We start from the raw sequence: 222 nt of genomic DNA on the forward strand, positions 1-222 counted from the left end.
GGCCTTGGCCCTCTCTCTGGCGCCCCCTGCCGGAACCTCAGGCGGCGTGGGGGACCCAGTCTAACCGCCGACTCCTAGGTACTCCCAGCTTCTGAGCACACACGCTTACTTGTCCCTGAGAGTCATGTATCTGTTGTCTGGGACCTGATTCCCCCAGCTAACACGCTGTTCTAGAGTTGTGTCCCCTCAACTCTCTGCCCCACATTCCAGAGCATTCACCCC

The sequence above is a fragment of the Felis catus genome, chromosome C2, assembly GCF_018350175.1.
Source record: "Felis catus isolate Fca126 chromosome C2, F.catus_Fca126_mat1.0, whole genome shotgun sequence".
NCBI classification, from domain to species: domain Eukaryota; kingdom Metazoa; phylum Chordata; class Mammalia; order Carnivora; family Felidae; genus Felis; species Felis catus.